The sequence below is a fragment of the Rattus norvegicus genome, chromosome 1, assembly GCF_036323735.1.
Source record: "Rattus norvegicus strain BN/NHsdMcwi chromosome 1, GRCr8, whole genome shotgun sequence".
Classification (NCBI taxonomy): domain Eukaryota; kingdom Metazoa; phylum Chordata; class Mammalia; order Rodentia; family Muridae; genus Rattus; species Rattus norvegicus.
The window spans coordinates 92,101,823-92,114,549 of record NC_086019.1 but is presented as its reverse complement, the minus strand read 5'-3'; the positions used below and the strand labels follow the sequence as shown (position 1 = coordinate 92,114,549).

At 45.4% G+C, this 12,727-nt stretch overlaps 1 long non-coding RNA gene across 1 annotated transcript; it reads right to left on the bottom strand.

The window, feature by feature from the left end:
- Positions 1–611: 611 nt before the first annotated feature.
- On the bottom strand, positions 612–12,686 carry LOC134483015 (uncharacterized). The gene is made up of 2 exons (XR_010059813.1): positions 12,339–12,686; positions 612–2,723 (listed from the first exon to the last, which is right to left on the bottom strand). It is a non-coding gene; the product is annotated as an uncharacterized LOC134483015 (long non-coding RNA).
- Between the last annotated feature and the right edge of the window lie 41 nt (positions 12,687–12,727).

Genomic DNA, 12,727 nt, shown 5'->3' with positions numbered 1-12,727 from the left:
AAGCATTTAAGAACCATCATTAAAAGTAGGCTTTGAAAAAAATTAAAGAGGGTTGGGGATTTAGGCCCTGGGTTTGGTCCCCAGCTCAAAAAGAAAGAAAGAAAGAAAGAAAGAAAGAAAGAAAGAAAGAAAGAAAGAAAAAATTAAAGATACACAACTGTGTTAAAATGAGAGTGACTAAGGAAGACATCCAGTGTCATAGTCTGTCCTCCACAGGCAGATTCGTGCAGGCTCAGGTTGCACCCACACACAAGAAAGGAAAGGGAAGGAAAGGAAAGGAAAAGAAAGGAAAAGGAAGGGAAGGAGAGGAGAGGAAAGGAAAGGAAAGGAAGGGGAAAGGGAAAATAAAGGAAAATGTTACAGTAAAAATACTGCAGAAAAGATTTCAAATTGGGCATGGTGGAGCTGCCCAGAACTGGAGGGGCTGTAGAAAGAAGATTCTGGGCTCCAAGGCAGCTTGGATGACAAGACTGCCTCAAGGAAAGGAGTTGTTAGAGAAGTAGAACCCAGCTCTGGGGAGTCCTGAATTGAAATTCTAGGGCAGTACTGGTCACTGCTGCAGATTTCATGAGCCCTAGATACTGAGGAGACGCTAACTCAGTAAAGAGACATTTTTAATAAAAATTTATTTATTTACTTATTTTAAATGTAGTTCTCTGCCTACATATACCTTCAAGCCAGAAGAGGGCATTAGATCCCTTTAGATGGTCACGAGCCACCATGTGGTTGCTGGGAATTGAACTCAGGACCTCTGGAAGAACTGCTAGTGTTCTTAACCACTGAGCCATCTCATTTTTATATATCTGTTTTGTTTTGAGACATAGTCTCATGTAGCCCATGCTGTCCCAATATTTAGTACGTGGCTGAGGATTACTTAAGTTTTCATAACATGTTGTCCTCCTCCTCCTTCTCTGTCTTATTCTTATTCTTATTCTTATTCTTATTCTTATTCTTATTCTTATTCTTATTCTTATTCTTATTCTTATTCTTATTCTTATTCTGAGACAGGATCTTGTTCCATAGCCTGGCTGTACTGGAACTAACTATGTAAACCATGCTAGCCTCAACCTCACAGAGAACTGTAGGTTTAGGTTTTTTAAAACTACTTTTAATAACAGTTCTCAAACTCTTCAACCACCCACTGCTAGCCCACTGTCCAAAGGTAGGGGAGTGGGATTGAAAGGTAGAAGTTTTAGGGTTGCCCCCTAGACAAAAGTTTAGAGCAGAAGAAGGAAACTGGTCAGGCCCTGGAACTGCAATTACACCAGCTGGTTTGGCAACTCTCTCCCAAGAACTAACTCACCATGAAGTTAGATTAAAATCTTAAAGAACAATCTTGAGAAACAGGAAGCTTCTCCTGAGAACTGGCAGACCATAAAGTTAAACAATCTTGAGAAACAGCGAGTTTCTTTTTGTGATTTTTTTCACTGGTATTCTCGACATTTTCCAATGACACCATCCCTACCCCCTTAGGTTGTGGTTTCTGTGGGGGTTTTTTCCTTTAAATACCCCTTCTCCCAGCCACTTGGGGTGGAGATACGTGGGATACGAGTCTCGACCCCAGTGCACTGGTTCCTATCAATAAACCTCGTGTAGATTACAGCAATGAAGGTCTTACGTGAGTTCTTGTGTGGGGGGGATCACATCATCCCAAGACTTGAGTGAGGTCTCCCCTCTCTGGGGGTCTTTAATTTGGGGGCTTGTCGGCGATTTGTGACCACCCTCATCTCCAAAGGCCCACTTGGAGGTGAGATAGCGTCTGTGTCTTTGTGTTGTGCCTTTGTATATCCGTGCTGGCTAAACTCTGGGTCTGTATTTGCTCGAGAGTTCTGGTTTTGCAGTCGCTCTCGTCTCAGGTAGAATCGGAGGTGCGTGTCTCAGGAGGGACGGTTGATGTGAGTGGTAGATGTGCCAGGGGATCACCGACTGTGTTGCCCTGGGAGACATCCCAGGAGGTCTGGGGGAACCCCAGGGACGCCTGAGAGATTCCTGTCTGGGTACCAGTGAGGATACGGTAGTTCTGTAGTTCTCCTGGATTGTAGAAATCTGAACGCCCTCCCAGCCATCTGTATTTCCAGAGTGGTCTTTGTCTGTGTGTCTTAGGTCTTTGTTTTGTGTTGCCACTGGACTGAAGTTAGGGCTAGAGCACACAACTTGTCAGTTGAGGTTAAGAAGGGACCATGGCAGACTTTTTGCTCCTCAGAGTGGCTGGCATTTGATGTCGGCTGGCCTCCAGAGGGCACCTTTGACTTAGCCATTATTTTCGATCTGCTCTCCTTCATCTGTCTGTGGTTGGGAAGGAAGAGTGATGTGCAAACCGCTCCCCTTCATCTGTCTTTGGTGAGCTCATGGAAGCTCCCGACTGAATCAGTTTGGTTTTCTGGACTCTCTTCTTATTTTCTCACCATCCCACTTGAGATGCTTGTTAGTAGCTGTTACAGGTCCTCCTTACCACCAAGGAAATACAGAATCCTACTAGAGGCCAACAAAAAATGTTCCAGACATGGATGGAAGGCTCTCACTTCTGCCTGTTGACTTCAATATGCCTGAAGGTAGGGAGTGCCAGGTCTACCGTCAGACTCCAATGGTGGGTGTCTGAGGGGCTGGAAAATGCCCCACCAATTTGGTTAAGGTAAGGGAAACAGTCCAGGGGCAGACAAAATCCCCCTCAGCATTCTTAGAATGTTTGATGGAGGTTTTCTGTCAGTTCACACTCTACGATCCTACGGCAGAAAAACAGAAGGCCATTGTTACTGTGGCCTTCATAGACCAGTCAGCTAAAGATATAAAGAAAAAGTTGTAAAAACTTAAAGGGTTAAACTAAGTCACTGAGAGAGTTAGTGTAAGTTACAGAGAAAGTAAAAAGAAAAAAAAGGAAGACAAAAAGCAGAAAGGTAAAAAAAGAAAGACAGAAAGAAGAGGAAGCTAAAGAGCTAAAGAGAGGATAAAAGACAGTATAAAAAATTTATACTGGCCACAGTAGTTAGAGAGACTAGGAAGATAGTACCTGGCAACAGAAGAGACTTCCTGGCTAAAGATCAGTGTGCCTACTGTAAGGAAAAAGGGCACTGGGTCAGGGACTGCCCCAGGATAGAGGGGAAGCCCACCCAGTGTTTTGTGGATACAGGGCTCCAACATTCTGTGTTCCTACACCCCAGTGGGCCAGTGTCCATCAAAGACCTTGGGTACAGGGGGCTACTGGCAACAAGCAATACTTATGGACTACCTGACAAACAGTGGACCTTGGCGTGGGCCAGGTAACCCACTAGTTCATGGTCATCCCTGACTGCCCGCATCCCTTGCTCATGAGAAATTTGCTCTCCAAAATGGCTTGTGTGGGCTGAAATGGTTGGGTGAGGCCATGTGTATGCATATCTACAGACTGTGTATGTGGAGCTTAAGACCTGTCTCAGTGCACCAGTACCTGATGCTGGGAGATGTGTGGCTTAGTGCTGTTCTGCCTGGAACATGTCACTCCTGCCTGCCAGGCACTAACAATTATCACCCAAACTAGGACTTAAACTGGGGTAGAGTGGCTGATGTTTGCCTTTGAATAAAATGTCCCAGAGGATGGGACCACTGGTCAGCTGTCATGGACTAGATTCTCCACCAGTTGGGGATAATCTGGTCACCTTGCCTCCCATTCCTGACCTGGAGCCACCACAGTACAAGTGTCAAGTACTGGCAGAAGCCCATGGGTGGAGGGAAGACCTCCACGACTGACTGATTGACCCCTGCTGAAAGCCAAGGCTACCTTGTCTACAGACAGGAACAGTTCTCTTCATGAAGGTCAGAAATGAGTGGGTGCTGTCATGGTGGACAACACAAATGTCATCTGGGACAGACAAACCTCTACCCCCCGCACATCAGCGCTGCAGATGTCTTTGCCATCTCTTGGATGCCCTGATGAAGCCAGCAACTGTGAGTATTATTCATTGCCCAGGACATCAGGAGGGAAGAGATTCAGTGGCATGGGACAATAAAAAAAGCAGATCAAGTGGCTTTGAGAAATGGCTATGCAGGAGCCTATCCTGGTTGGAGGCCTACAAGAGACAGCCACTGGGAACTGGGATCGGACTAAGGGATGGCCTCACTTAGAATGTACAACAGAAGAAAAGGCCCAAATTACTTAAAAGAGAAAGGACAATGGCACACTTGAGGGGAAAGTTATACTCCCCAGAGAACAAACAAAAGACTCACTTTGCCAAATACACAAATGGACTCCTTTAGGAGATAAAAAGTTTATCCAAATAGTTAAGATATATGTAATAGACTTTAAGATTTTAGCCAGAGAGACAGTAAAAAAATATAAGGTATGTCAGCAAGTAAATGCTTAATAAACAAACAGGACAAAAAGACCTAAGAAGTTTAGTGAGGAGTCAAGTAAAACTTCACTGAGAAAATATGGTTACAAATATCTCCTAGTGCTTGTAGATACCTTATCAGGAATAAATAGAAGCTTTCTCTACCAAACAAGAGATGGCCTCAATAGTCATCAAGAAGATACTGGAAGAAATCTTCCCCTGGTTTGGAGTGCCCAAAGTAATCAGGTCAGACAACGGCCCTGTTTTCATTGTCAAGGTAAGCCAGAGTGTGGCCAGATATTTAGAGGTTGATTGAAAATTACATTGCCTCTACAGACCTCAAAGTTCAGGACAGGTAGAGTGAATAAATAAAACTCTAAAAGAGACCCTGATCAAATTGACCATGGAGACTGGCACAGACTGGGTGACACTCCTTCCCTCTTGCTCTCTTCAGAGCAAGAAATACCCCTTCCAGATTCAGTCTTACCCCCCTTGAGATCTTATTTGGGGCCTCAGCTGGCCTCGGCTCCTCTGAATACATTAGATGATGTTATTAAACCAACATGTCATAGTAATAATGATTTGTATGCCAGGCTAAAAGACCTACAGATGATACAGAAAGAAATCTGATCATAGCTGACAGCAGACTATACCCCTTTTGAGAGATCTCACAAGTTCCAGGTTGGAGACTCGGATACATACGACAACACCGAGCCCAGGCACCGAGCCTCGCTGTAAAGGATGGCACCTGGTGCTGCTGACCACCCGGACAGCTGTCAAGTCTCAGCCCTCACCAGCCTCGTACTAGCTGTTGGGGCTGAGAGCTGGGATCTTCAAAAAGCTCCCTAGACATGCACGTCAAATAAGTGGATACATCAGAGACATGACTGGGAGGTTGCTGTAATGCTCACTTGAGGAGTGTGCTTTAGAAACAAGTATTTCATGTTTGCCCTGGACTCCATTGAGATAGGTCCCCCAATCGCAGGTGTGGGGGTAGGTTTCATTTCTATTGTAAATGATGTAACATCCCCTTACTATGAAGACATTGCATATGTTAGTACTCCTAACAGTTCTTGGGACTGTGCCTCAGGGATCACAACCTGTATAAGTTTAGAAGTTCTAAAAGGCAGTCATGACTTTTGTGTGTAGGTTCAGATAGTGTCCAGATTAGAATCCTGATGCTAAAGACTTAGTAAGACACAAAAGAGAGTTGAGAATTACTCTGACAATTATCTTAGGGCTGAGTTTAGGTGCCGCAAGGGCAGCTACAAGGATATCTGCTGTTGCCCTACAACACAAAGCTTATGGAGAATTCAGGGCTGCCATTGAGTTAGATATAAAAAGAGTAAAAAAGACTTTTTTAGCTGACCTCCAAGAATCCCTAACCTCCCTCTCAGAGGTAGTCCTTCAGAATAGGAGAAGATTAGACCTGATATTCCTTAAAGAAGGAGGTCTGTGTACTACACTAAAGGAAGAATGTTGCCTCTATGTAGACCATTCAGGAATAATTAAAGACTACATGAGTAAACTTAGAGAAAGGTTAGACAAAAGACAGAGAGACAGGGGCTGGGGATTTAGCTCAGTGGTAGAGTGCTTACCTAGGAAGCGCAAGGCCCTGGGTTTGGTCCCCAGCTCCAAAATAAAGAACCAAAAAAAAAAAAAAAAGACAGAGAGACAGAGAAGGGCATCAGGGATGGTTCAAGAGCTGGTTTAGTAGTCTCTTTGGATGACTACTCTGATATCTTCCCTTATGGGACCCTTCTTAATTTTGCTTCTGTTTCTGATTATAGGTCCATGTGTGTTAAATAAACTAGTTACCGTCATTAGAAAAAGAGTAAGTGCTGTTCAGATTTTGATATTATGCCACCAATATAGTGCTTTACATGGTCAAAAAAAACAATATTATAAAGATACTGAAATTTAGTTCTAGGATTAGAACTAGCCAATAGAAGAAGTGGGGAATGAAAGGTAGAAGTTTTAAGGTTGCCTCCCTAGACAAAAGTTTAGAGCAGAAGAAGGAAACTGGTCAAGCCCTGGAACTGTAATTACACCAGCTGGTTTGGCAACTCTCTCCCAAGTACTAACTGACCATAAAGTTAGATTAAAATCTTAAAGAACAATCTTGAGAAACAGAAAGCTTCTCCCAGGAACTGGCAGACCATACAGTTAAACAATCTTGAGAAACAGGGAGTGTCTCCTTGTGATTTTTCACTGGTATTCTCGACATTTTCCAATGACGCCACCCCTACCCCTTAGGTTGTGGTTTCTGTCGTTTTTTCCTTTAAATACCCCTTCTTCCAGCCACTCGGGGTTGAACTCCTCTGCCCCTGTGTGGGATACGAGTCTGGACCCCAGTCCGCTGGTTCCTATCAATAAACCTCATGTAAATTACAGCAAGGACAGTCTTACGTGAGTTCTTGGGGTGTCGCGTCATCCCGAGTCTTGAGTGAGGGTCTCCCCACTCCTGGGGACTTTCAGGATGTGAACCTGTTTAGAAGTAATTCTTTAGGGTGATTCCAATCTCAGTTTGTCAGGATACCAGCAGTTTAGTAGTGTTGGGATAGCAAACATGAATCAGCAGCAGTGGCATGATCCAGCAGAAACCACCAGGCCTCCACTGAATCAGCATGTGTCAGCATGAATGACCAAGACTAGCCAGGATGCCAGGAATTCCCTGACTCTCTAAGCGAAGTAAAGATCAGCAAAGATGAAAACTTAGACCAAAGAAGCATTGCAAAGCTAGCTAAGCAAGCGTGCTATCATTGTCTGTTGAGTCCCATTTATACTTTCTCCAAACATCCCACATGCTCACACAGGGTGAGTCTGTCTTAGCAAAACACCATGTGAGTCTGTATGACCTGACATATCCAGAAACTTCCACTTCAGAGAACTTCCTGCCTCTGTCACCCACGTTGCTAGGATTAAAGGCATGCCCCAAGCCTGGCTGCACATCCGACCCTCCTGTCTCTACTTACCAAGTGCTGGGATGACAACCGTGTGCCACCATGCCAAGTTTGAGAGATGATTTTATTTTTGAATCTCTCCCTGCAGCAACATGAGCTGGAGGGACTGATACTATATGAGTTGAAGTAAGAATGTACGATGGAAATCCTTAACCAACCTGAAGAAAACTGAGGTCCACTACAAACCAAGGAGACCATTGGACAGGAAAAACAGAGAGAAATTTGCTTAAAAGCCCTAAATTAGAAGATGTGCCTACCCTAATCCTGTGATCGCCAAGATCCCACAGAACCTTCAAACCACATCGTAAGCTTGAGTTGCGACCTACCTGAGAGCTTCTAAATGGGCGCCCGTAGTTGGGCTGCCAAATTGCAACAATTGGCTTGGGATATTTTAGAATATCATTTGTGTAACTAGCTAAAATTAAAAAACTTGTGGCAAACTAATTAAATGTCCCCCCCCCCTTCTCTCTCTGACAAGGTTTCTCCGTGTAGTCCTGGGTTTCCTGGAACTCACTCTGTAGATCTGGCTGGCTTCAAACTCATACAGAGATCTGCCTGTCTCTGCCTCCCAAGTGCTGGGATTAAAAGTGTGGGCCACCACAGACTTCCATGCTTGTATCTCTTAACACCTGACAGCAGAAGGCAGGAGGATTTGTAGGCATTCAAGGTAGTCCTTTGCTACAAAGTGAGTTCAAGGCCAACCTGGCCTACACAACACTGTCTCATGAACTTCTCCAAAAGTATAAAGGGGGGAAAAGTACAAATAGAGGCATAGCAGTAAATACAAAATCAGAGATACAATAGGTATTTTTCTAGGAAACCATTCAGGCCTGGGAAACTGCTGCCTGTCTAGCCCGACATTTTATGCTGTTACAATTGTTGGAAGGAAACGTCCTCATGTGCTGTTACTAGAAAGCTTTCTCGTGTTCCAGTTGGTTGCTGTGGTGTCCTTGGAAACCAATCACAATCCCAGCTGAGGTCAGTCAGAGCTGCTTTGTACAGTTGGCCACAATAAACTTGGACCTGAGCCCTCCCTGGGAGCTGGCACCCTACTTGGTAGGAAAAGACCTATACATGGGTAACGGACATCCCAGTTGACAAGTTGGAACATGAATGTTCGGCAAGTCCCACCACACTTGAATACCTCAACCATTGAGGACAGGATAAGTGTCGAACGAAGACATGTTCCTCAGGAAGTCCCCTATCCCCAAATCCGGATTGGTGGAATAACTTGGCACAGATGTTTCTGGCTTAAAAGCTCTGGAGGATTCTGAAGTCAGGATCCTGGGGCAGATGCTCATTAATTCTCCCTATCTGACTGAGATTGGTGTGTGTATGGTTTGAGGGGTGACTCCTGGACCGCAACAGAAACTACAAATTAAAACAATTTGTTCCGAGAGAAAGAAATACATCTGAATAAATTGATAGCCACAGGTGGAGTTGGAATTGTAGGCAAAGACCTACCGGAAAGGTATGAAAAGTTCAGCTACACAGAAATGAAGACTATGGGCCAGCTCCGTTTATTAGAAGGTATAGAGAGAAGGCTTAGTGTTTAAGAACAGTTGCTGCTCTCTTAGAGGACCTAGGCCTGGTTCCTAGCACCCTACCAGGCTACTAACAGTCATATGCGATTACAGTTCCAAGAGATCTAACATCCTCTTCTGACTTCCATGGACATCAGGCACATCTGTGAAGCACATGCATATATGCAGAAAAATCCTCACACACATAAAACAAATGTGCGAAACACCACAGAGTAAAATGTCAGTACATCAAATCCAGTGATGATGGAGAGAGGAGACTGATTCAGATTCAACAGATCAAAGCCATAAACCACAGAAATAATAGGTTAAAAGCTCCTAAAATGTAAACATCACTGACTGTGCTGGCTAGTGCCATGCCAACTTGACGCGAGCTATAGTTACCTGGAAAGAGGAACCTCAGTTGAGAAAATGCCTCCATACGATCTAGCTGTAAGTGCATGCCTTTAATCTCAGCATTCGGGAGGCAGAGGCAGCCAGATCTCTGAATTGGAGGCCAGCCTGGTCTACAGAGCAGTTCTAGGATAGCCAGGGCTACACAGAGAAACCCTGCCCACCCACCTCCAAAAAAAAGAAAGAAAAGAAAAAGGAAAAAATAAATGAAAAATAAAAATAAAAAGAGATCAGTCTGAGCAAACCACGAGGAGCAAGCCAGTAAGCAGCACCCCTCCATGGCCTCTGCATCAGCTCCTGCCTCTGAGTTCCAGCCCTGTTTGAGTTTCTGCCTGGCTTCCTTCAGTGATGGACTACAGTGTGGAAGTGTGAGCACAATAAACTCTTTTCATCACAATTTGCTTTGGATCATGGCGTTTTGCTGCAGCAATAAAAACCCTAACTAAGACAATCTTCTCAACTAAAAAAGAAAAAACCCAGGGACTGGGGATTTAGTTCGGCGGTAGAGCATTTGCCTAGCAAGTGCACGGCCCTGGGTTCGGTCCCCAGCTCCAGAAAAAAGAAAAGGAAAAAAAAAAAAAAAGAATAAAGCATCGGTTCTCAACTTGTGGGTCTTGACCCCCTTGACAAACCCCTATCTCCAAAAATATTTACAACATGATTTAAACAGTAGCAAAATTACAGTTATGAAATAGCAACGAAAATAATTTTATCACTGGGAGTCACCACAATGTGAGTAACCGTATTAAAGGGTTATGACACTAGGAAGGCTGAGAACCACTGGAATAGAGCCTAATAAATTAAACAAAGAAAGACTGGGGTGGAGCTTGATGGCTGAACACCTACCTAACTGTACCCCACTAGTGAGGGGCTGGGGGCGTGGCTCAGTGGTACAGCCCCTGCCTAGAATCCCCCAGTGAGGGGCTGGGGGCGTGGCTCAGTGGTAGAGCCCCTGCCTAGAATCCCCCAGTGAGGGGCTGGGGGCGTGGCTCAGTGGTAGAGCCCCTGCCTAGAATCCCCCAGTGAGGGGCTGGAGGTGGTACTCAACAATAAAGCACTTGCCTAGAACTCATCAGAGAGGGTTGGGACTTGGTTCAGTAACAGAGCAAAGGAGATCTGTGGGATTGATTAATCCTATCCCTGTCCACCCTATCCTCATAAAAACATCTGTGGTGGTTTGAATATGGTTGGCCCAGAGAGTGGCACTGTTAGGAGGTGTTGGAGGAAGTGTGTCACTGAGTGGGTGGGTTTTGAGACATTCCTCCTAGCTTCCTGAGGATGTTGAGTCTTCCCCTACCAGTCTTCAAACCAGAACTTTCAGCTTCTCCAGCACCATGCCTGTCTGGACACTGCCATGCTTCCTGCCGTGATGATAATGGACTGAACCTCAGAGACTATAAACCAGCCCTAATTTTGTCCTTCATAAGAGTTGTCTTGGTAATGATGTCTCTTCACAGCAATGAAGACCCTAAGACCGCATCCGCTGAGAGCTAAAGCCAGGCAAAGTTTCTTTCCTCACTCAAGGCTAGGTTCCTGTTTGGAGAGAGCCTGTTCCAACCACCTACATGTTTAATTGACACTGAGTCATTCCTAAGGGGTTAACAAACAGACTAAAAATGTCAGCCTAACCCAAGCATGTCGGTTATTGTCCAATTTTCAGTAAGAAGTTAATGTCTTAAAGCATCATGGGCAAACACCTCACAGTTAAGGGCAAGTCTTAGTAATAAAAGATTTGTAGTGGGGCATGGCGGCCGAAACTTTAATCTCAGCAGAAGGTAGAAATAGGCAGATATCTTTAGTTTGAGGCCAGCCTGGTATACACAGCAATTTCCAGGCTAGCCAGGGCGCGCTCTCGCTCTCTCTCTCTCTCTCTCTCTCTCTCTCTCTCTCTCTCTCTCTCTCCCTCTCCCTCTCCCTCTCCCTCTCCCTCTCCCTCCCCCTCCCCCTCCCCCTCTCCCTCCCCCTCTCCTCCTTTGTGTGTGTGTGTGTGTGTGTGTGTGTGTGTGTGTCCACACAAATACATTCAATGCTAACCAAACTGCACATGTAGAAGTTAAGAAGACAAGTTGCAAGAGTCAGTTCTCTTTCCACAAATTCTGGGGGTCAAACTTCAGTTTGGCCATCTCATCAGTAACAAGCATTCTTGATAGACCCCTAGTTTCCCTAAGTGGAGACCAGGAGACTTGTTAGTCAGCTACAGGAGTCATATCCGTTCCCGTGACCCTTCAGCGTCAGTGTCTCAGAGTCTGGCTATGAGAGTCCATAAAATTCTTCTCTTCCCTCCTCTCTCCAGAGTCTCAGACCATTTAGGAGCATCAAACTGGAAAGACCCAGAATTCTACCCCTTAATGTTTATACTTCTTGAACAGGCCACTGACATTACACACGACTCATTTTCTGCGTTCTATATATGGAAAGGCAGCATTTACAAACATGGTGTTGAGGAAAAGTTTGAAAAATATATAGGCAGGTAGAGGCAGAAATGGCCTTCCTGTCAGGGTTGTTTTCCTTTCTTATGAGAAAGGTTGGAAGGACAAATGTTAGGCAAAATGTTAAGATGCTGAACACAGAGCTCTTGTAAGGACTCCCAACTCAATGATAGGTCAGCCTGACTCAATAAAGCTACACACACACACACACACACACACACACACACACACACACACACACACACACACACACACAATTTAAAAATAAAACCAGTGGCAGTGTTTTGGGTTTTTTTGTGTGTGTGTTTTTTTTAATTTATTTTAAACTGCTTTTGACTCTTGCTTTGCCATTTATAATTTAGCAATCTTGAATAAAGAGACTTCGTTTCTCTGGGTCACCTGTCATCTGAGCAAAGCCTCCACCGCAACCCCCCCTTCCGCCCCCCCCCCCAACTGAAGCTCATTATAGGAGGCAGAAGAGTTTGAACAACTTCTGACTGCAGTTGCCAGTGATCCCAGAGCTGGTGACTCAAGCAAATGTGGCTATGAATTCTCCGAGACAGTACACTTCACCCTCCAGCTTGCCCCTGCGCATAGAGGACGCACAAGCCTGTGCCCTAACTTGCACCAGTCACCCATTGCTTTCTGAAGCAGGTGGTTTCAAGGAGCACGATGGTCCACGAACGAACTACATTTCCCAGCACTCACTTCCAGTCTGGAACCCGAGAGACTGTCCTGCGAACCTTGTCCGAACCGCTTTAGGAGTACCGGTCCGTAATCTCCATTCATTCAGTTCCTATGTTTCTCTTGGCTAAACGAGTCAGCTACGTGAATTCCAACATGAGCAGGGCTTGTGGAAAGCGTTGGTTCATTCTCCCCCGATAGGAGATAGGGTCTAAGGACGCAGGTTCCTGTAGCCTGGGACGAACCCAAGGCCTCGTAGCTTGGGACTACAAGTCCCAGGCGGCATCGCGGCAGCGGCATCCAACGTCACTGGACACCGCCAAGAGCCCCCGGGGGGGGGGGGGGGAGAGGGACTTAGGGGGCCGACCGGGAGCCGGCTGAGGAGGATGGGGGCCGCCCACCCGTTCCTCGCG